This window comes from Rattus rattus, chromosome X (assembly GCF_011064425.1).
Source record: "Rattus rattus isolate New Zealand chromosome X, Rrattus_CSIRO_v1, whole genome shotgun sequence".
NCBI lineage: Eukaryota > Metazoa > Chordata > Mammalia > Rodentia > Muridae > Rattus > Rattus rattus.
In genome coordinates, this window is record NC_046172.1 from 103,371,424 (window position 1) to 103,395,337 (window position 23,914).

General features: G+C 42.5%; 1 pseudogene; it reads right to left on the minus strand.

The window, feature by feature from the left end:
* Window positions 1-9,863: 9,863 nt before the first annotated feature.
* LOC116888121 lies at window positions 9,864-17,635 on the minus strand (annotated as a pseudogene).
* Window positions 17,636-23,914: the final 6,279 nt, after the last annotated feature.

Consider the following 23,914-nt stretch of genomic DNA (forward strand, 5'->3'; position numbering starts at 1 on the left):
ATCAAGACTCAAAAAGCTTATAGTTCAGCAATTTATATGTTAAATTCTCAATCCATAATACGTCCACACAATAAACTCACAACCAATTAATAAAGATATAAACCGCCCATCTAGATAAATTGACCCATAGAAATTGATCCCTTAAGAAATATTTATAGGGCTGGAGAGATGGCTCAGCGGTTAAGAGTGCAGACTGCTCTTCCAGAGGTCCTGAGTTCTATTCCCAGCAACCACATGGTGGCTCACAACCATCTGTAAAGAGATCCGATGCCTTCTTCCGGTGTATCTGAAGACAGCTACCGTGTACATATAATAAACGAATAAATCTTTAAAAAAAGAAATCTTTATAACTACCTATGGACATTTAAGACCACCCAGATCTGGGTCGTCCTTCTCGGTCTCCATCTTGATTCTTCTTCTTTCCTCTTCTCTCCTGCCTTACCAAAACTCTGTCCCCGCCTTACTTTTTACTGTCCAATCATGGGCCTTGATCTAACTTGTGCCGGCCCTCACCTGCATATAGGCATTAATTTACATTTTATAATAATTTTAATAATGTTCTATGAAAAATGAAAATGTTGAGCATGTACTGTAATGTTTAAAAACTAGTTCCACTGCAAACGGAGTTTCAAACTAAGTTACTGTGTCAACAAAGAAAAATCTAGAAGGCAGCAGGACCTTATTTTTAGGTTCAAGATTGTTAACCACAAGATGTTTAGACCTTGACTCTAGCCTTAGCCCCTTCAGTAGTTGAGTGTTGACAGCAATCTAAAAAGAAGACTGATCTCAGAGCTACTTCGGCACCTCTGATTGGCATAGTGTTTTTTTTTTTTTCTCCTGGAGCTGGAATTACAGGTGTTTGTGAGCTGTTTGAAGCTGGGAATTGAACTCAGATCCTCTACAAGAGGAACAAGCACTGTAACTTCCGAGCCTTCACTCTAACCTCAGCTTAGGAGTATCTAAGCTATCTAAGCAAACTGGGCCAAAATTCACTAAAAACAAACCACCAGCTCGGCAGTTTCTCCCCGTAATTGCACACAACACGCACTATAGGAGAAACCTAATAAAAACACTACACAGTGCCACAGTACAGACACGGCAATATGTCTGAGCACCTGGGAACCTCAGATAGGATTATTGATTGCTGTGTATTCTTAGTCCAGTCTGGATACCTAGTGAATATATAAGAAGCCAGTCTCAACAAGCCTGTCTCAACCAAAACAGAGGGGAAAAAAAGCCCAAAATATAACCAGAAAAAGTCTTTAATACTAGAAATGTCTGGGGAAAATATTCAGAGCTCAAAATCGTGCCCTATCTTCAAAGTAAGTTGAGTCATTGAACTTACTGTTACCCTTTTTTCTAGATGTGTGCATATGTGGGAGGGTGTGTATGCATAGCAGAGCAGAAGCCCTTGGAGGTCAAAGGCATCAGATTTTCCGGAGAGTAAGGTAAGGGTACTCCTTACCTTAGTACTGGGAACCAGAGTTCTCTGAAACAGCACTATAGCTTGCTTATAAGTACTGGGCCATTTCTCTAATCCCGAGGGTTTGTTTTTTATGATTACATGTATTCTGAGTGCATACAGTGAAGGTTAGAAGACAACTTTCTTGGAGTTTTGTCTCTCCTTTTATCCTGGAATTGAGCCCAGAGTTTCACACTTTTGGGGCAAGCACTTATATCCTCTGAGCCACCTGCCCCAGCTCCTAGATTCTTTGTTTCAATTTTAGAGAAATGTCCAAGCTGTTAATGTTTTACCAACAACCACACCATGTACTTCAGCAGCGTCTTAAGATGACATAACTAGTTTAGAAAAATTAAAATCTAGGGTTAGGACTTTTCATACTACATTACTACAGGCTAAAAATAGGACAGTCAGACACTTTGACTTTTGAGATATCTCCACCAGAACTAAATATGTATTTAAATATGTATTTAACTGCTTATATAGTGTGCTTGGGTAAATTGAACTTTTATCTCAATGCCACAACATAAGTTTGTTCAATTTGCTAAGTCTGTGTGTTTTAATTTAAAAAATGAACATATGGATGTTTTGCCTGTCACACAGGGAAACAGGAAAAGTGTCAGATCTCCTGAAACTAGAGTTAAAGGACATTGGAAGCCACCGTGCGGGTTCTGGGAATTGAATCTGGATCCTCTTGACTGCTGAGTCATCTCTCCAAACATGTCTTTAAAATGATTATTGGAACCATAATGTTAAGTCCCGGGGAACAAATTTGCAAACTTCCCAATTTAGAATGGGTACTGAACTCAATCCCACCCAGAAGTATTCCTTAAACACCTACACCACTGCTACACAGTTACATTTTACTTAATCTTTTTTTTTTTTTTCCAGAGCTGGAGACGGAACCCAGGGCCTTGCGCTTGCTAGGCCAGCACTCTACCACTGAGCTAAATCCCTAACCCCACATTTTACTTAATCTTACACAGCAAACAGGAGGAGCAGGTTGATTCCTTTTCTTTTTTCCATTAGTAGCTTACAGTTCTTTTGGTGAGATTCCCATTTGATGTTTACTCAATTTTGTTTATTATCCCCAAATGCCAATTTTAATATTCACTTTGCAAATATCGGGTAGGGAATGAAATGCGACGCTAAGTTATTAAATTTCCAATTCCTCCAAGATTTTATTAAATTTCACAAACATTGGGCCAGTAGCCAAATAACAAGGGGAAAAGTGAATTATCTTCTTGCATGTTTTAGAATGGCTTCTTGGGCATTTCTTCCGGTCCAGTGCGCTCAACGGACTGAGCTTCGGATTCAGCAGTTGCTGGTACTCCAACTTCCTTTCTGAGGGAAATAAAACAACAAATGTTCAAGATTTTGTAATAGGTAAAGTGAAATACAGTCAACTGGTGGTGAGCCTCCTGTCTCTGCCTCTCCAGTGCTAGGATCCTAAGAGTTGGGGACCCTAAGCTTAGCAAAGGTGATAGAACCCACCAAATGGGCCCTCTACAGCCTCTGACTATTGGGGGAAGGGAAGGAAGCTTTTGAGAAGGCCAAGGGGTCCCCAGAAAAGACTTCAACTCCCCTAGAGCAAGAGGTTTACCTCATAAACACGTTGGGGAACTGAGTGCGCTGGAAGACGCGATCTAGCTCCCTGGGAAGCTGCAGCCCGCTGAAGGCATTGCAGATCATGCTGATATCAGAATCACTCGGCAAATGCTGGATCCTGCCTGCAGCTTGCAGGGCTGGCTGGTTCTGGATCACCGTGGGCCTTTGATTCCCGCATCGTTCTTGGCCCGGGCATTCCTGTACCGAGAAACCAAAAGTATTGCCTTCTGCTGCTCTTCCCAAATCAGATTTAGGCCAAATTTGGTCACCACTATCACCTCCTCCCCCAACATTGATCATAAGTGGCTTCACTTTTGAAAAAGAGGATAGAAGGAGATGAAGATACCACGAGGCAGATAGAAGGCATTCTAACCCGACACCCAAAGGCTGCCACCAAAGAGTAGCATCTGCGGCGTCTCTCTATCCTAGCCACATGTGTACCTTACAAAGCATGTTAGAATAGCATCTGCGGCGTCTCTACTAGTCTAGCCACATGTGTACTACACAAAGCTTGTAGTAGCATCGGAGGCGGCTCTCTATCTAAGCCACACGTGTACCTCGCAAAGCCTGTGGTAGCATCGGAGGTGTCTCTACCATCCTAGTCACATGTGTACCTTACAAAGCTCGTTTTTTAGGGGGAGAGGTATACCCTCCGAATTCCCCTAGAGGTTTCTTTGGGCAGCGGTGGCCGCCAATTTCTCTATTGTAGCCCAAGTACCAACCTTTAGCTCCCTCCAAAGAAGCATCAGTTCCCAGGTTCTGATAGCGGGTGTCCTGGTTCTCGAATTTGCGGGCTTGATCCATTTCGAAGGTCTTTTCGAAACTTTAGGCGCTGGGAACTCTCTCAGGCGGTCTGCTCTGCGAGATGGCGACTGGACTGTCCTCACGCTGCGCTGCCGCCAACTGTTTTGCTCCAAGCTTTGAGGGGCCGAGGGAGATTGAACCTACTATGACGTTCACAAGGCTGATGATTGGACAGCTAGCTGTGACGTGCATGACGATGGGGATTGGATACATTGCAGGCAAGCACTACACTGGCAATTGGACAAGCTAGGATGTGCATAAGGTTTGTGATTGGATGGGCTGTGATGGTTTGACGCTGCAGATTGAACTGTCTGGGATCCTGTCCTTGGGGGTTGGACGGCTATAACAGGCACAGTACAGTGGTGGGCATGAAGTGAGGATTGAACAAGAAGCAGGCATGTGATTGGATAGATTTGGAGGCATATCAGGTTTGTGATTGGATGGGCTGTGATGCATTTGTTGCTGCAGTTTGGACGTCTAGGGTCTTATGTCCCTGGGGATCGGATAGGCTGGGAGGCACATTCTTACAGTCCTAGGGATTGGAGGGCTAGAATGTGCATATCTGTGATGCTGGGGATTGGGCAGATTGCAAATGGCACGATATTGTGGGGATTGAGTAACATGCTTATGGGAGTGGCTGTTGGGAGGAAAAACGCGCGTCTTGTGGAGGAGGGGCATAGGATCGAAACTAAGGGTGAAATCTCGCGAGAGCCTCCGAGAGTGTGGAGAAAAGCCCAGGTGCGCATGCGTGCATTTATGGTGTGCACATGCGCACTTAGGGTGGAATGCCTTCGTGCCTCGAGCTACACAGAACTGGAAGATCTAGTTTCTCAAAGCTCAGCTAGTTTGGACTTGCCCCAGGGTTCTGGCCCATTCTCTCCCAAAGTGTCTAAGTCGTAAATAAGAGGAAACAATGAGGCAGCAGTTCAAAAGCTTTATAAGTTTGTCCAAACACATATGAGAAGCTGAGGGCACTAAGCGTGGCAAGGTATCCACAACCTGACTGGCAGCTGCAGGGAGAAGTAAAGCAAGCAAGCAGTTTAAAGCAAAGAGCTTTCAGTTAGCTGGGGCATTTTGACCCGGACTTTCTAGAACAGGGTGTGGTACTTCTCCAGGGAGAAAATGGGGAAAGGTGTCAGTTTCAGTTTAAACCAGCAATGGAGCCAGCTGAGACAAAATGGAGGAAGCTTTGCTTTGTCACAGCAACCAGATAAATGTACAGACATATAGAACAGTGCTTTGAATCTGGGAAGTTAGAAAATACGTGATTTGAATCTGGGAAGTTAGAAAATACATGCTCCTCCATGACCATTTCCTATTCTTTTTCAAAACACGATGCAGGTGACAGGAAGTTCTTAGGTACCAATAGAGATAACCAAAGAGGAGAATTAGTATTTGAAACTAGAATGCCCAAATCTACTTCTTTGCTGAAATTTTAGTATTAACACCAAAATGAAACACTATCCTTCAACAGTCACAGAGGCTGTTACACAAAATAGCTATTGCGGGGAAGGACAGGATAGGGTGCGCAGAAAATAGATCTTTATGTATTACCTGTGACTTTAAAAAAATGCCTTCGCTCCTGTAAGAAACATGAACAAAAGCCCCAACAACCTATAGATTTGCAGTCCAATCTGTCCGTTTCATTTATGGGTAAACACTCAAATGAATTAAGAGCAGAACCTACACAGATCCTTGTAAACCACATTCATGACAGCATTGGTCATAATAGCTGACAACGAATGTACTCATGTGCCTTTTAATAAATGAGTTGCTGAAAAGTGAAACATAATCATACAGAATGAACTATTATTTATGATGTGTATTATGTTTTTATGTAAATTACTTATAGTGCAATACATATATGGGATATTCATTATTGATACTTAGAAAAATAATGAAATCCTGGGTTCTATCTTCAGTTTTTCATACTGCAAACGAAAACAAAAGCTTCTGAAATAAAATAAAGCATTTCTTTTTGGTTTCTTGAGACAGGGGTCTTGCTACATATACTCCAGGCTGGCCACATCTTCTGAATTGTCATGTGCCGGGGTGGTGATGGGGTGGTGGTGGGTTGGGGTAGCCCCAGCGGGGGGGGGTCTTCTTTCTTGTTGGTTCTTCTTGAGGCAGTGGAGGGGGAAGAGCATCGGTGGAGGGTAAGACTTTGTCTCACGAGATATTTAGGGTTGCTGTATAATAATAAGTTTATTTATCTAAGTCTAAGTTACTATGTTACTTTAGCTGATTTACTTATCTATGTCTAAGTCACTATGCTCTGCTACTGTAACCGACTGCCTTCTGTGTTCCTCTGAGGCCAGAAACTGCAGTCTCTGGCATTTAGCACTTCATTCTAAAACAGCAGGAGATAAAGGATTCATTGCTAGAGCCTTTTCCCTTTTGTCTCTATGGCTCTTGCTTGTCAGGCTAGGGGGAAGTTTGGAGCAATAAACTCCTACTGAACCAAGAGAAGTGAATAGCTAGCTCTTGCAGAAGGAAAAACTTTTACATAGGCAAATATGCATAATCTTTTTAAAAAAGATTCATTCATTCATTTATTTGCTATATATAAGTACACTGTAGCTGAAACCAGAAGAGGGCATCAGATCTCATTGCAGGTGGCTATGAGCCACCATGTGGCTCTAGGATTTGGACTCGGGACCTCTGGAAGAGCAGTCAGTGCTCTTAACCACTGAGCCAACTCTCCAGCCCCCAAATATGCATAATCTTAAATAAGTTCATATACAGATTCTTGAATGTGCATTTATACATTCCCACTCAAAGAAGTTGGGTTGAACTTCCATGCATTCTCACAATTACATTCTTACACACACATGCATAATTCTCACAATTATATACTTACACACATCCATACTTACATTTGCATATGGAGCAAAAGACCAAGCACCAGTGCAGAAAGAAATCACTCTATTCTGGATGAAAAATGAGCTCCAATCTTTATTCCATAGAGAAAGAAAAAGCTTCTACCCTTTTAATGCTAAATGAATCAAACCCAAGTTTGTAAGAAAAAAAAAAGCTTTGTTTAATAAAACTATGCCTGCCTTGCTATTAAGAAATGACCTGTTCTGTTCCATGGTAAGGAGAAGCCTGCTCCTTCTGCTCTCTGCAGCTTCTTTTTTCCTCTTTCCTCCTGCATTCTGCACATTGCCCTCTTAGTATTTTATGTTACAGAGAGTCTCCAAGTTATTCCACTCTGCATTCTCCTTCTAATCTTGCTCTCTCTTCCTGCCCTTATGTCCCAATAATGCTCTCACTCTAAATGCCTTTTCTCCTAATGCCATGCCTATACTTCTAAATTCTTCTTGAGTTCAGTTCTGTCTAAAAAAGTGTTCTGTCTAAAAACTCAGCTCAGTTCCTCTCTCAGCTTGGTTCTTCTCAGTTCAGATCTTTTCTGACTTCTTCTTAGCTCAGTCGACTCTTCTCTTATACTCAGCACTTAAATATCTTTCAGAATACATGATCACATGTTACAAAGTTCATCACAAGTTCACACAAAAAAATCAAATCATAAATTGAAATAGAAGTTCACAACAGAGAATGTTTACCTGCATATCCATTAGGAGTAATTATCTGGCTAAACATCCATCACCTGTCTCAGCTCCACAGGTTCACTGAAGGGTTAAAACCATAACTAAGTTATTAGTGAAATTTTATATAGATAAACCCAGTCAATATTTTATCCTCTGTCCTAGCACCTATAACAAATCATTAGTTCCCTTTTTATGACCTTTGGTTAATTGTTTTACAGCCTCTTAGAATGTGCTCTGAATAGGAGAAAGTCTGGTTACCATCTAAGGGCCATTAACTGGTGATACTTGGGAGACTGGCAGAGTTCTCACTGCAGTTTTGACTATCAGAAAAGGACTTAGTAGCAGTCCCACTATAAAAGAGCTTAATAATCACTGATATAATTTTAGGAATACTTATAGGATCATAATAAGACATAAGAAGTCATCTGTTTGTCTATATAGCATCACTATGAGACAGTACATCTTTGTAGATCTGCATAGACCTACTCCAAAGGGGGTGTGCTATTACTTAATGATTGTTATATATATTTAATAATAACAACAGGAAAACATTTTAATAGCAGGAATCTTTCCTAAAATGAATCCCTTATAGCCTTGCTTAATAAGGGTGAACGGTCGCAGATTATATAATAATCTGAGGCTGGCCATCTCAGGATGATCACCTGCTCGTTATTACCTTGTCCCGTTATAGCTCCTGACAATCATACTTCCACATCTCTATTTGTTGGAGTCCAGGCTTACAACATTATTTCTGTTACGTTACATTATAACTGAACCTTGTATACATTGTGCTAATAGGATAAATAAAAGATAAATTACATGTTTGTGTGTGTGTGTGTGTGTGTGTGTGTGTGTGTGTGTGTGTGTGTAGCATTCAAATTCATATAGGTAGAGTAGTGTTGCCTGGGGGTTAGAGGATAGAATACTGAGAGATTATGTTTAGTGAACATGAAGTTTCACTCTGGGAAGATAAAGAGTTGGGGAAATGCAATGCCTGGTGGTCATAGTTGTTCAATGGAATCAATGTACTTAATGCTACTGATAAGTGTGCTTTTTTTTGGTTGTTTTTGGAATACAGGGTTTCACACTGTCTCCAAAACACAATTGAGCATGCTATTGAATGTGGGATAAAATTGCTCAATATGTAAATATTGTCAGAGAAATTTATGTAACTGGGGGATGGATATTCTATTCAATTTGGAATAGGAAAATTTCAATGAGAACTTGCTATCGTTACTTTTGAGCTATCAATATGCACACACTTCTCATGAAAGCCAAATTTTGCAACTGTGGTGTTTGTCAGCTGCCTATATGGTGAGAACATGTTCTATCTAGATCCTGTTAACAAACCCTACTCACAGCTGCTACTCTGATTTAAGAGGGGCAGGTGTTTTTCTTGCCTTATTTGGGGGTGGTATGTATTACCAGGATAGGAAGTGAGGGGGGTGTAGAGCATGATTGGCTTAAGAGGAGGCTGGGATTCTATTATTTGGAGGTCAGATTTGGAAGTAGGAACACCCAGCATCTGATCAGTGTTGCAAGCAGTCTCATGGCTGATAGTAAGAGACATGAGGGTGAACACAGTACATGTCTGGTTTTGTCAGGAATGCCTTAACATGCTGCAAGAATGAAAAAAAAAAGATTCAAGTAAAGTAGTCTGTTTCTGAGATACAAGAACTGTATAGTTAAGAAAGACCTCAAGAAATGTGAGATTCTGCTTTGGGGAGGAGCAGATACCTGGACTGGAGCTGTGAAACAAGAGAGAAGAGCCTGCCTGTGAACTGGATGGGGTGGAGTCTAGTGTTCCTTTGAAGCAGCAGGACCCCTGCCAGAGTAGCTGTCAGTGCCCTCTGTGTGCCACATAAAGGGAAGGCAGGGAAAAGAAGTGGAACCAGCCTGGGTATCCTTGGGCTGGCTGCTGCTTCTTCTCTTGGGAATAACGTCATAGGAAGTTTCTTTTAGGGTTCAGGGTTGAAATGAAATTCTTGGCTTAATCAGAACCAGCTTTGTCTGGAAAATTACTGTCTTTCCCTAGGGACTTGTCCTGCCTCTCTTGCCCATGGTCAGGGGTGAGGTGAGGCACATCTTATCTCTCACACTATGAGTTGGTCCTGAGATATGCAGCACTGTCACCTCGTTAAAGGAGGACCTTGTCATCTTGTTTAAAGGACAGTTTCTGATAACAGACACCATAATTTTACTAATCCAGAAGACATACACAGAAACATGTTGAGAATTCACCTCTTTATTGAAAACACAAGTACTAAGAGGGTATGGCTGAAATATTAGGTTGTTGGTGATGTGGGGGCATGGAAGGAGGGGGTGCAGGGGTGAAGCTTCTGCATCTGGCTCCTAGGCAAGGGTGGAACTCGAGGCTCCTCCACAATCTTCAGGAAAGGTGATCTGCTTCTCAGAGGAGGAGGAACACTCTGAGCTTTTATTTATGCATTATGATAGTCTCTATATTGCACTCTCTTCCTTTTACACCAGTTCTACAACAGGAGAAAAAAATGGCTTACTTTATAGTAAATAATTAGGAGAAAAACCGAAAAGCACATCATGATTTTCTGTTATCTGTCAGAAGACCCCTTTTCTTTGCTGCTCAAATTTTGTGAGGGGCTGATGGTGTGAAACATGGGACATTATCCTCAGCGGTACAAAATCGTACTCAGGCAAATGTCTAAATGCCACATGCCCTTTCCCCCTCTCTATCACAGTGCACATGAAGACATTAGCAGCAGCATTTTCAGGCACATGCAACAGCATGCACCAGGGAATGACAATGCTGGTTGCCTTTATCTGTGTGACTTCACTAGGCACTTCGAAACAGCAGGAGGATCAGGCATTTAGACTCTATGCTTTCCCCATTCCTACCAGCCTCTGTTTAACCACTCAGCTTTCTGAGTGCTGGGCTCTGTTTGTGAGCACTCAAATTGTCCTTGTAAGGATTAAATTTGCATTTAATTTTTAGTATTTCAAATAATTTAGCATCATGGAGCCCCTGGCTACACTACTTTGAATGATTTATGTATTACAACCTTGATGGGATGTCTCCCCAGAGACAGTCTACTTAAAGAATACCAATGTTAAAACGACATGTACAATATATATACTTCTTTATATATCTCATTTATCTATATATAATCAATAGAGCTATGTGCACATATAACAAGTATGTATTTTTATAACTTAAACACATATACTGATAATTTATCCATCAGCTAAGTGTGTACAATATGTATACGTTTAGGGAGCGAAAGTAGATTAGTAGTCAACTTTGTTCCTTTAGGAAGTTGTGTTCCATCTTGAAATGAGTCAATGAGGCTATCTTAATCCTCCCTTTCCTTTGTCTACAGTGATCACAAAGTTCTAAAGTCAAATTGACAGGGATAGAGAGATGTTTCAGTAGGAAAGAACACGTACTGTTTGTGCAAAGGTCCTGCATTTGCTTCCAAGCCCCCACAGAGGCTCACAAATGTCTGTAATTCTAGCTTGAGATGATATAATGTTCTTTTCTGGTCTCCAGCACCCACAGATATGTCATATACACAGACATAAATACATGTAAATAAATAAAAAAATCTTTAAAATGACAATTTGAGGGCTGGAGAGAGATGGTTCAGCAGCTAAAAGTGCTGGTTGGTCTTCTAGAGGACCTATGATGGCTCATAGCCATTTGTAGCTCCAATTCCAGGCCATTGGACTCCCTTTTCTGGCCTCTGGGCGCAACAAGCATGTGGTTCACAGACATAAACACAGGCAGAACAGCCATGAACATAAAATTTAACAATAACAATAATTTTTAAAAGGTAGTTTTGAAATACTGTGTGGTCAAAACAAATAAACAAAAAAGCCAAGCCAAGAACAAGAAGAGCCTCAGCAACTTCCTGGACAGAACAAGGCCATGCTAGACCCGAAGCAAGTTCTAGAATGGCAGTTCTGTCAAGTTACCTTGTCTTTACTCACCTGCACTTTGGCTTCATGCACACCCAGGCACACTGAGGGGATAAATGGCAAAGGTTCAGCCTTTGACACCACAGATGAAATGAATTGTGTATAGGATACGTCCTATTAATTTTTAAAAAATGTTTGCACCATTTTGAGGCTTAAAAACATTTTACCAGTGATTGTATTTCATCAACTCACCATTAACATGCATAAAAGCCAGTCATGTTCCTAATAAATAACTTGAAAAACTAATATAGACAGAAAAAAAAAGGGAGGGAGGCTCCTAATATTGGGTGTGCAGATGAAGGAATTTACCAAAAAACAAAACCAAAAAACCCAACAACAGCAACCAAACCCCCCAACAGATTCACACAAGAAAAACTTGTGTGAGCCTCTTTGTCAGGACAGAAAGATAAACTCAAACAAAAGAAGATAGATGGATGGAAAGCATCGGAGGATTTCTAATGTTCGTTCAGTTAACATACAGGGGTATCAAACCTCCAAGGCAGTGATGTGTTACATTTATTTGCTGTGCCTGGGCCAGGGTGAAGAGCTAATGAATGCTAGTTCTCTCCTGTTGTGTGTGTGCTAGTGAGTTTGGGCTCTCAGACTTAATGGCAAGTGCTTTTACCCACAAAGAAAATCCAGGAGAAAAATCAACACAAGTAGAATATGTTTGGGATTCTTGCATAAATGGACTCACAGAGACTGGGCTAGCCCAGGACTCATTATGTAACTGAGGACAATCTTGCACTTCCAATCTGTCTGCCTTTACCTCCCAATTACTGAGGTTACAGACATTTTTTTTTCTGTTTGAGACAGTGTACTACTCTGTAGCCCAGGCTGGCCTGGAACTCATCCCTGTAGTCTCATTGGCCCATCTAGTGTCCCATTTATAGACAGAAACCCCATATTCAATGCTTGTTTTATTGAGAATATTTTTGGAGGGGCAGGACATTTAATGAGAGGCCAAAAGACAGTAATTGAGAGAACTGTGCCAATATCTATAATTGTGCCATTTAAGAAAGATGTGATGTACAAATGTACCAAACTTTTGGTTTTTAAAAAAACATGTATAGTTCATGTGTGTGAATGTTTTGCCTGCATGTGTGTATGTGTCTCGTATTCCTGCCTTGTACCCAAGGAGGTCCGAAGAGAGATCAGATGCCCTGGAACAGGAGTTAAAGATGGTTGTAAGCTGCCATGTAGGTGCTGGGCAATAAACCTGGATCCTCTGCAGGAGCCAAAAGTGTTCTTGACTGGTAAGCCATCTTGCCAGCCCCAGATGTATGCAAATTTCAAACAAAGGCACAATATCACTCCATACTATGCCAAGCACACCTCATGCTTCTCACATCTGTTCCCTAACAAGTCCTTATATCAACAGACACGACCCAGTTTGATACAATTCAATATTATATGACCATTTCTTTACTCCCACTTTTACTAGCCCCCATTCTTTACCCCAGGACCCTAGTGCTGGAGGATGGGGGTCTGACAGCCTGGATTTTGTAAGTGGCTTTTTTTTTCAACATGGCAAGGGTAAGGCCAAGGAGATAATTCAGCAGGAGAAAGTACTTGCTGGCAAATCTTGTGGCCCGAGTTTGACCCTGGGAGCCACATGGTATAGAGAGGATTTATTCCCTTCGTTTTCCTTCCACCTCAGTACTTACGATGTGGTAAACACACAACCAAATAAATCAATAAAAACATGACGTAATAATAATTGGGGCACCAGGAGAAAATGCATAAACAACTCTGGCGCACATGCACCCAGCCAGGACATGAAGCCTGGCTATCTGCTCGCCTTACGCCTGCACTGATGTATTGAGTGCACTGGAAAACAAGCTCCAGCTACCGTAGCTGCCAGTGGGTGAATCAGCTGCTGAAGCCACATTTGTCCTTCAGCAGTGGCACAGGCTGCATGACACAAGGGCCTCTCATGCCCCAGAAAACTGGCTGCTGAGGCTGATGCACATTCTCTCAGACACAGCGACTGGTACCATGGTCTTCTTGGTTCCAGTTAACCATGAAGCCTGCAGCGCCAGCAGCAGGCGCACCCTGTCCACTTAATTCTGTTGCTGCTGCGGCTCCCGACCCAGGCCGGCCCCATCATCCACTCTGTTCCTCATTTCTTCCCTCTCCGGCCAGCAAGACCATCAATCAGTGCCTTCACACCTTAAGTGGGGAAATGGAAAAAACCAGTTGTCAGGGCCTAGGCGGGTACAGAGGTGCCATGGAGTCACAGCTGGCCTGCGGGCACACGGGCGCCTGTTCAGTCGCTTTGTGGGATGCCCTCCCTTCATGGGTATCTGAACCCACCATTCCCAGCACTCACTGACTGCTCACATTTTCTCAGGTCCCACTTTTTTGATGCTCCATGTTCCAAAAAGCTGTGAACGCGGGTTGCGGCTTGCTGTCCCTTGTGTCTCTGCATAGTCTGGACTGGAGCCCCCTACAGTTCTGAAAAGCCGAGCATCTCAACCAGCAAGGGCTAGATTCTGGCCGAGTGAGTAGAGTATCCAATCATGGGCGCACAGTCCTGCTTCCGGTTGTCCTGCTGTTGCTATGGGCTGAGACCCTAAATTGTGAAACTGAGGGCAGATTGGAGCTGCGCTGAGCAGGAAATATTTAAAGGAAATCATGGCCCTTGAAAAGTAAGGTGTAGAAGGGGCCTTCCACTTCGAATCTCAGCCGAGTCCTCTGGCCTTGCTAGGAAAGGGATGGCGGTTCATTGCGGGAACCCACTTACGGGGGTGGGGGTGGGGGTGGGTGGGTAAGAAAAAAATCCCCCAGTAGTCTCGAAGCCTTTGCAGAAGTGTGTGGACAATACCTCTTGGTCTAGTTCTCCCATTGGGTCCCTGGTACTTGGTACAGACCGATTATTAAGCTAATGGGTTTCTCTGGGAGGCTCTTCCTTTGACTTTCTAGAGAAAGTGAAGCACACGTAGTCTACTGTGCTTCCACACTCTGCCTTTACAGGAGTTGGGCTGAATTGCAGGGGGCAGTTGACTCAGCAGACAGATCTACTGGAATCATCTTCTTCAGGTCTACTGGGTGCTGGACAGAGAGGAGAGGGGTGGGGGGACGGGGACACAGGACTTTAGTAAGTCAAACTTTGATAAGTGCTGGTAAAAGCTGTGAGAAGTGTCATTCCTGTGTCGAGCTTCCCTCATTGCTTCTTTTTCTAGACACACACACACACACACACACACACACACACACACACACACTACAGAGAGAGAGAGAGAGAGAGAGAGAGAGAGAGAGAGAGAGAGAGAGAGAGAGAGAGAGAGACTGAGACTTTTTTTTTTTTTGGTTCTTTTTTTTTCGAGCTGGGGACCAACCAGGGCCTTGCGCTCAGAGGGCAAGCGCCATCGCTGAGCTAAATCCCCAACCCCAGACTGAGACTTTTAATGTCTTCACTTGATCTTAGCCAAAAGGCCGAGAAGCGATGACTTTTAATGTCTTATCTGAAAGGCCAAAGTGTCAAGGGCAGGGTTTTATGCCTTGGTCTCCATCCCAGAACTGTCAGTCAACAGCCCTTCACTGGCATGTGGCTAGTCTCATCCAATGGTGTGTGTGTGTGTGTGTGTGTGTGTGTGTGTGTGTGTGTGTGTGTGTGTGTGTGTGTGTGTGTGTGTGTATTTTTTTCTTTTCTGGCCTTTGTCTCTACTCTAAATCCTGAAACTGTTACTGGCAAGGTGTTGAGAACATGAGACATGAGAATTTCTCTCCCTAGTCTGACCACAGTCATAGAGACTCTGATTTCTGGGCAGGGGATGTAGCTTAGTTGGCAGTGTCCTTGTGCCACATAAGTAATGTATCTTGGTTTAGAGCCCCAGAACTACATGAATCTGGCATGGTGTTTTCCAGTCCTGTAATGTGTGTAACCTGGGTACACAGAGAGCAAAGGCATTAAGATCAGAGCTTTAGAATCTTCGCCTTTGCCACAGGATGTTGAGATCAATTTGAAACATTCGAGACTTTTGGAGATGAGGTGGAAGACATCTATTTCTTTTTTCCCCAATTCTGATAGCTCTAATTTTTTCCTGTAAAACAGTGAACAATGAGCCTGATTTAATTTTAATGTTTTTAATTTTTTTTTTACAAAATTGGTGGCTGTTTCAAATATATACAATTTACATATTACATTTCCATAGAAATGTAAATAAGCTGTGCATGCATCGGAATATGGCGTACCTTCCGTTGTTGTTTTGACTTTCTGATCCAGGGTCTATTTATGTAGTTCTGACTGTCCTGGAACTCACTCTGCAGACCAAGCTGGCCTCAAAGACACAGATATCTACCTGCCTCTGCCTTCCAAGTGCTGCAATTAAACATGTGCACCAACAAGTCTGGCTCTATTGTTTATTTTTGAGATAATTTTTGTTTCTCCCCCTCTCTTACCTCCATTGAAGTTGCCCCATACACTCCACCCTGCTCTTTTCAAATTCACGGCCTGTTTTTTCAGTTGTTTTGCCTGCGTATCTATCTATCTATCTATCTATCTATCTATCTATCTATCTATCTATCTATGTGTGTATACATATATATGTTCCAATAAAATTGGTTATTATCTTGTATGGTTTTAGGGCTGACTGGACAAGCAGTTGATGTGCTTCCCCCCAGGGAAGACCACCTTTCTTACTCTTAGTTTTATTCAGTTGTCTGTAGTTATTTGTGTAGGGTTGAGACCTCCTGGGCTTCCCTGTGAAGTTTGACATGCTCGTTTGTGTTCAGCTCATATTTGGGCAGATGTGTTGGTGAGACTTTACGGGTACAGTTTCCGATGTTACTAGGAGACATAGTCCCACAACAGACTCCCTGATCCTCTGAGTCTTACGACGTTTCTGTCCCCTCTTCCACAATGTTCCCTGAGCCTTAGATGTAGGAGTGTTGTATACATGGATCCATTGGGACAGGGTTCCATGACACTTCATTTGATTAGTTTTGTTTCTCTGTATAGTGGTCTCTCACATTCATTTGTGTCTATAAGGACAAATGTTTCTAGATTGTTGTTAGTGATTGTGCTGCTTTGATAAATTAGTGGTTGCAGATTCACTTCCAAGAACCCTGAGTAGTTAGCTAGGTTTCTAGTACTAGGCAAGGGCTTTCTCCCATTGAGCGCATCTTAAGTACAATTTGTTATTGACAAGGCATGTATGCCACTACTTCATCCTTAGGGTTACTATGCCATGGTCATTGATGTGGTTTATAAGCATCATAGTTCGATAGAACTGTGGGTTGCCTTCCTCTGTTGTAAGTTTGCATGACAGCTTCTGTTACAATGGAAGTTAGTTCTTAGGAAGTGGGTATTCAGGTTAGTGCCACCTCAGAGGTCTCTGGGCCTGTGTCTGAAGTGCTTGGTGTCTTCAGCAGTACCTTCTATCTTTGGGGGGTAACCAAGGGCAGCAGCAGTAGGCTGCATGTTTTAGGAATCTCTTGGATAGCCCTGTTCAACATGTTCTCATGTCTGGTGTTGGGGTTTTGGTTAGGTAGCTTTTGGTTCTGTGCTTTAAGGTGCTAATTCTTTGATGTGCTCAGACGTATGCTTGCAGTCATGCTAAGTATAAGTATAATTTGTTTACAGGGCAAGCTTGATTTTTTCTTTCTGTATATGTTTTCAAGGTTAAATCTGAAGCAAATAACTAAGATCAAGTAAAGCATGTTGGGGGTTGGGGATTTAGCTCAGTGGTAGAGCGCTTGCCTAGCAAGCGCAAGGCCCTGGGTTCAGTTCCCAGCTCCGAAAAAAAGAAAAAAAGAAAGAAGAAAAAAAAAGAAAAGTAAAGCATGTTTTATTTTTTGGTTCTTTTTTTTTTTTTTTTTCGGAGCTGGGGATCAACCCAGGGTTATGCCGTTTTATTTTTTATTTTTAAATAAACACGTTTAACAGATTATGGCTCTCAAACCTCTAAGAGATCTGTTGAATAATATGGCATTTAAAGTGTTTAATGAAAAAGCTTCTCCTGATACAAATACCAGCTCCTAGAAGTGACCCCAAGGTCTCCAAAGATGATGGGGCATAGACTACTTGACCTGGATTGTGGTAATGCTAACTGATGGGCAAATAACTGCCCTGTGCCTTGCCTGATACCAGGGCCCTTCCCAAACTGCCCTACTGTGCCTTACCAGTGTAGGCCAGATTTCTTAAGTTCCTTACCACAGGAAAGTCTCTCCCATTTTGTTGGTGTGGCAGCCAAAGGCCAATGCTGCCCTATGGGATGGCTGGTGACCTTTGACCTCTGCCCTTTGTGACCACCATGGGGTTGGAGGGGACCTAGGGTGATGATCCAGGTAGCAGGTAACTCTTTGTCATTTTAATTGATACAGAGGCCATTTAGATTATACTTTCTGCTCTAATTTATCCTTCTTATATTTTACTGGCTGGTTTTGTGTGTCAACTTGATACAAGCTGAAGTTATCACAGAGAAAGGAGCCTCCCTTGAGCAAATTAAGACATTTGCTCAATTAGTGATCAAGGAGGAAGGGCCCAGCCCATTGTGGGTGGTGCCATCCCTGGGCTGAAAAAGTTTGACGTTTATGTAAGTTGTGAGGGTCTAAAAAATCTAATCTAAAATATATAAATGCAAGATGTCTGAGGATGTGAAAGCTTAAGTTGTAAGGACCTACAAAAGTGATTTAAGGGGTGTAAATGTAAGTTGTAAAGATCTAAGGGTCTAAGGAGGTAAAAAATATATGTGAAAAATGACAAATATTTCAGATTTCTTTCCCCATCTATGCTATTATTATAGTAAGATCTCAAAATTTCAGAGTTTTAATAAGAATCAACATGAAGTGGAAATTTCTGTCTCTTTTATGTATGTTTTGCTGAAGCAAGACATGTGATGTTTGGAGGGAATATGACTCAACAGACAGTGACAGGACACTTACATAGCTAGTTGTACATCGCTTCATTGGTTTTGCATCTTTGCTAATCTTCACTTCTTTGTGAGAGGCACCGCAGAGAACTTCTCCTGGCCTTCTGGCTGGTTCCAGAAACTCCTGCTGACTTGTGCCAATTTGGTGGAGGCCTGACTGTTTCTGGTGGATTGTGCCTCCTCTGCTGATTCATGTTTGGTGACACTCTTTAAACTGTAGTGTTGGTATCCTGACGATGGAGATTGTAATTACCCCAACGATCTACTTATAAATAGGTCCTCATCCCTTTGTCCTATTTACCATCTTTCCCCCCCATCTTTGGACGGTGGGCTAGCAAGAGGGGGTGTCAAAGCATTTGAGAACCCTTATTAAAGTAGGTTTTAAAAAATCCAAGCCTACATCAATATTAGCTGCTTTTTTCAACAAATGAGAATTTCAGTACAGACTACAAGCAATGATAATGCTAATATATCTAAAATTTTTATCTCTTTAAACTTAAAAAAAATCATGTAAGCTCAGGGAGTCCTGACACAGGCCAAATGGACTTCAGATACATAGTGTCTGTAACAGCTTAAGCTCCCCCCCATCCCCACCCAGCTACCTACCCATGAGGGTGGGCCTGCCCTTCCCCTACTCTTGAGACTTCTTTCCTCCCTCCAACTAGGACTGCAGGCCTGGAAGTTTGAAGTGTACACTAGAAGATTTTTCTCTAAAGATAGTGAACTTTACCTTGTATTCCTAGTCTGTATTGGTTGTAACAGATTTCCAATCAACTACAGACTAGAAACTGCTTCAAAACTACCTGCAGCACTCCAGCCTCAGGTGGTCCTTCAGAACCATCTAGCAAAGGAGATGGGCCTGAATCCTCTCCCCATTTTCATCCTTTGACTAACATTCCAGCCTTGCTGGGCCCTGGCAATGCTGTTCTAATTTCAGCTGAGAAGAAGTTACAGAAGAGATTATGCTACCCCTTATCATCAATAAAGTTAGGAATGTCAGGTCTAAAAGAAACTCAAGACAAATTACTATCTCTGGTGTCTATTAGCATACCAAGACTCATATTGGTTTCCTCAGTTTCATAACTACCTGTGGCTGTTCTCAATTCTTCTTACCCTGTTCTCAGCTCAGCTCATTCTGCTCCCTACCCCAAACTTCTCCAGCTTGTGGACTTCCCTCATCCAGATTCTCCTTTTCATATAACACCTGCAATTTTAGCCACATACTCTTTTGGCTTTTTGCTCATTCTCTTTTGTCTTCCTCTCTTAGTTCTCCACTCTCTCTTTTCCCACCACCCTCTCTCTCATGGCCAAGTTCACTCTGTTACTACTTTCTCTCTCTGCTCTGTACTCTTCCAGATACCCTGGCTGTCCTCTTCCTTATATCTACAATAAAAACTTTCCTTTCAATCATACCTTACAGTGGTCATGTCCTCACTTTATATACTCACCATCTATTTGCATTTGCTTTCACTCTTTAAAGGTTAAACTCCCCATAGGACTATATTTTAAACTTTTTTTTTTTGGTTCTTTTTTTCAGAGCTGGGGACCGAACCCAGGGCCTTGCGCTTCCTAGGCAAGCGCTCTACCACTGAGCTAAATCCCCAACCCCTATATTTTAAACTTTTATTTATTTATCTTTTTGTTGTCATTGTTGTTGTTTTTAATTTAATTCAGCAACATGGCTGCTCTGGCAAGGGATCACATCCAAAGACCTTCTAGGTATATATCTTGATGGAATGTAGATAAACCCTGGATTATATTATGATCTGGCTGAAATACAGACACTCCTTTAGTACACTTAATTCCTAACAATGAAGGTAAGGTTAGTTTGTAGAAGTAAGTGCCCATGTATGAAAATATCTAATTGAAGGCCAGACAGTATGATGAATCAGAGAAAAATTGAAAGAATGAAAACAGAACACACACACACACACACACACACACACACACACACACACACAGAGTCAGTTGAGATCAGTGCAGTAGAGTGCAGGGCAGTTGAGTTCAGTCAGTTGAGGCAGTTAGGTTCAGTTAGTTCAGCAGTTCATGCAGTTCATTGCAGGTCAGCAGAGGCAGTTGAAGCTAGGGAATAAGAAGGTGCCAAAAGATTAGAACAGATTACCAGAGTTAGTTTGAGGCCAAGCAGAACAATTCAGTGAAAAGCAAAATAATCCAATTTGAGTCAGTCAGCTTGGAGAGGAGTTTGGACTAGAACAGCTGAGTTGAATCAGCCAAGCCAGCCAGAGTTCAGAAAGAACATGAAAGAGTGAGTTTATTCAGCAGTAAGCCTCAGAGGCTGAAACATTCTAGGTCCATATTAGATTGTTTGGAGACTGGAAGCTTCCAGGACTGGGCCTAGGGATAGTTAGAACAGAGAAAGAAATGCTCTGGGCTTGGCCCAAGCAGTGTAATTTGCACAGCTTGTAGGTATGGATTTCAACTCATCCTCCCATTTGAGGAAATGAAAGATACTTTTACAACTTTTTACTGATTCTTTGTGAATTTCACATCATGAAGCATAATTGCACTCATCTCCCTGTCCCTCCATAGCTGCCTTTGGCCCTTGCAACCTCCCTGCCACCAAAGAAAATGAACAAAGTTTTTCGTTAGAAGCTGTGGTATGTCACATACTCTTTTGCTCAAACAGCTTTTCTTACAATTACTCATTGCAGTGAGTTATTGGTATTGTTTGAGGCCTTTAGCTTCTGCTACATTATCAATACTTGATTCTAACTGGGACTCCTCTCAGATATTCTTTTATTGCTCTGTGTTGTGAAGATTTTGCAGCTTTGGTTTTGGAGGACCAGGCCCTTCATACACCCTGGCATTCATATATATGGGGTAGATGTTTGTGTGGGCCAACTCAAAACCCTGGATCTGGGCCTGGGTGTTGGCAGAGTTGGCCAACTGCCCCCCACCACCCGGGCTAGCTCTCCAACACTGCTCAGGTAAGGGGTTGAGATAGCTCTCATGCTCTCAAGTCCTCAGGGCGAGTTGTTCTGTGCTGCTCAGCCAAGGGTTAGGGCCCACTTTGCCAGTGCTGGTACCAGCTCTCCCACATTGCCCAGGCTAGGTGTGGGACCAGCTCTCCTGCAGAGGGGCAGGGGACTGGAGGAGGAGGGCATTTCTTCTGTACCCATGCCACTGCAAGGCCAATGAGGGATGGAGCCAGCTAGGCAGAGCCCTTAGATATCAACATGGCCCCAGGCAGCAGCCCACACCAAGGACTTCTGCATGGCCTTTGGTAGTAACATGGGCTGTGGACATTGATGCTGACCCCTACTGCAGCAGTATCATCAACCCAGACATACCTTGATGGCCACCATGGGCCAGGACCTAACCATGGCCTCAGGTTTCATCTTAGGGTACTCACGGCAGGCTGTTCCTCACTATGCCGAGTCTCTAGTTCCAGCTCTCTTCATTGCACACACATTCTGCTTCTCTTTCTCTTCTGTTTCTCTCTCCACCACTTACTCATTTTAGTGGATCCCTGGGCCTCTGGGTGTCTTTCATGTGGCATTGGTGGGGGTTGTCCTGTTTATCTATTTTTCTTATTTTATTAATCGTTTGAAAATAGCATACAGAATATTTTGATCATATCTCCCTAACTCCTCCTAGATACATCCCTTTCCTTACCCATCCAATGTTGTGTCTTTCTTTTGAACAGAACATACTATGTGTGATTTGGGCTGCATGAATGTGAATACTCTTACATGTTTGGCCTCCCCTTGGAGCAGGGTCTACCTATCATTAGACACATCTTTAAGAAGACTGTCTTTCCTTCTCCCAGCAACTATTAACTGTCAATAACTCCTTATAGCTAGGGCTGGGATTTCATACCTACCTCCTCTCTTCTTGCTGGAATATTGTATAGCTCTTGTAGGTCTTGTCCATGTGGTCACACCTGGTTTATATGTGCAACTGCCTTGATGTATCCAGAAAACACTGTTACTGTGTCGTTATTTACCACCTCTGGCCTATGCAATCTTTTGCCCCCTCTTCCACAATGATCCCAGCCCCTAGGAGCATGTTTGGCATATGATAACAAATGTCCCATTTATTGCAGAGCATTCTCGAGTCTTTCATTCTCTGCACCTTGACCAATTGTGAGTCTCTACATTATCATCTACTACAAATGGAAGCTTCTCTGATGAGGACTGAGAGATGAGGTAATCTATGGATAAAATAGTGACTAAGGAATCTGTTTAATACTATGCTCATTTAGCACAGTAACGGCTGTTTTTTTCCCTAAAACTTATGACCTGTCTAACCATAGGTTCTTGGCCTTATAATGGTGCCAGGTTGAGCTTTCAACTTGTGGAGTAGGGCTTAAATATGATCAGAAAGTGGTTGATTACCCCCATGCCATTCATGTCACTTATCATGCTTATGTCCATATCCTCCCAGGCAGGTTTTTATTGTAGTGCACAAGGCTCTCATAGCTGAGTAAGATTGGCGATTATTTTTATCCTCTGGTACCACGCACAGCACCTTCCAGCGGTATGAAAGCCGTGGGAACAATGGTTCCAGGTTTATAGAGGGACTATCTTAGACCCTCCAGCTATATAAATATTGAGACAGAGGCTTTTTACTATTTTAAAGCTTAGGGCTTTAGCTAGGGGCAGTCTCCCCAGCAGATACCTAACTTAACCCCACTAATCCTGACACTACATCTCTCCACATGGCTAGCTTTACTTCTCTGCTTTACTCTGGTCTGTCTCTTCACCAGGATGTTCACCAGCAAATCTGTGGCTCATTTCTTCTCCCAGCAACCCTCTCTCTCGGAAGTTCTGCCCCCCACTTCCTGTCCAGATATTGCCCATCAGCTTTTTTATTACAGTCAATCAGATACAATTCTAGATTGCTTCTTGGTTGGTGAGGATGAATATTCATAAAATATGAGACTGGTGATAGGCCATACAAATAACAACACCGAGATCCAGCTAGTATTTAGCTCTTTGCCAGTACAGAACTAACAATTGAAGATACAGAGATATACCTCCATACAATGCACCCCAACACAGGTTTGTACCAGCGTGATTACTCTGTGTGTGACTCAATGATGGGTTGTCTTAAGTATCAGGGTCTTACTATCATGTTCTGGCAAATAACTGTGGCCGTTTGAATGAAAATGTTCCCAATCTACTCAAGTATTGAAACCTCTTGGTTTCCAGTTGGTGGTGCTGCTCAGGGAGGTCATGGTGAGGTATAACCTTGCTGGAGTAAGTACATAGCTGAGTCCAGGCTCTGAGATTTTATAGCCTCACCTCGCTTCAGGTTTACAGTTAGGATGTTTGTTACCTCTTGGCTTCCAGATCCTGCTTTGATGCCTGGCACTTGCTGCCATATCTTCCTGCCACGATGAAGTCTTATCTTTCTGAATCCCTAAGCCAAAAGCAATTCTTCCTTTTATAAGATACTTTTTGGTGTTGGTATTTTACCACAATATCAGAAAAGTAACTAATACAGGAGTTGGTACTAGAGTGTGGTCTATTGCCAGGAAAAACCTGACTCTTTCTTTCTTTCTTTTTTTTAGGGACGTGGAAGCCTTTGGAATTTTGGATTACAAACATGGTTGAATATTGTAAACAGAGCCTAGGGAGGTATCCAGTAGGAGCCTGGAAGACAGAAGTGTTGTGAGCAATGTGGCCACGAAGGCTTGA